General features: G+C 60.7%; 1 protein-coding gene across 1 annotated transcript in view; it reads right to left on the minus strand.

Moving 5' to 3' along the window:
* Nucleotides 1-654, minus strand: part of Rarg (retinoic acid receptor gamma) — a 17,176-nt gene that overhangs the window by 10,207 nt on the left and 6,315 nt on the right. The window lies entirely within an intron of this gene.

Consider the following 654-nt stretch of genomic DNA (forward strand, 5'->3'; position numbering starts at 1 on the left):
AGGCTGGAGGGGTGGGGGGGTGGGGCTTGGAGAGCGAAGGGGGCCGGGCACCGAGATGAACAGAGCTGGGAGTGGAGCGCACACACAAACACGTACGTACGCTCGCTGCGCGGCGCGCTTGCTTGCTTAGACATACGTCCATGCAAGCATTCATCTCGGCGACACGCATTTGTAAATACGCAATAGTGCACATGTATGTCTGCATGCACATGAATTCGTGGTGCGCGTCTGTTCGTGCAAACACACCTGGGCTCGGGAAAATGCCTGCACGCATTCTCTCGCCACAGTCCGGAGGCTTTGCACGCACTTGCCCTTAGCGCGTGCCCAGGTCCGGGGTTGAAGGAAGGAGCGGAGGAACCAAGTACACGCATTTCCTTTCGAAGAGTTTTCTTCCTCCCCTCGACCTTTCCTTTTTCACACAAATCAATACAGGCAGGGGTGTTAACGAGGACTGGGGAGAGGGGAACCTAGAGGTCCCCGAGCTCGGCGATCTGCAGAGGCACTACCTCCACCCCCCTCATTCCCAGGCCTGGCTCCTCCCTCTCCCTCCGCGCGCGCGCTTCAGGGCCGAGCACTACATTCCTGTGGCTCGGCCCGCGCTGCCTCCTCCTTCCTTCCCGTTCTCTCCACCCCCGGTCCAAGGGCCGGAGCGCG

Source organism: Fukomys damarensis, unplaced genomic scaffold, assembly GCF_012274545.1.
Source record: "Fukomys damarensis isolate Sample0158 unplaced genomic scaffold, DMR_v1.0_HiC HiC_scaffold_15, whole genome shotgun sequence".
In the NCBI taxonomy this organism is placed as follows: domain Eukaryota; kingdom Metazoa; phylum Chordata; class Mammalia; order Rodentia; family Bathyergidae; genus Fukomys; species Fukomys damarensis.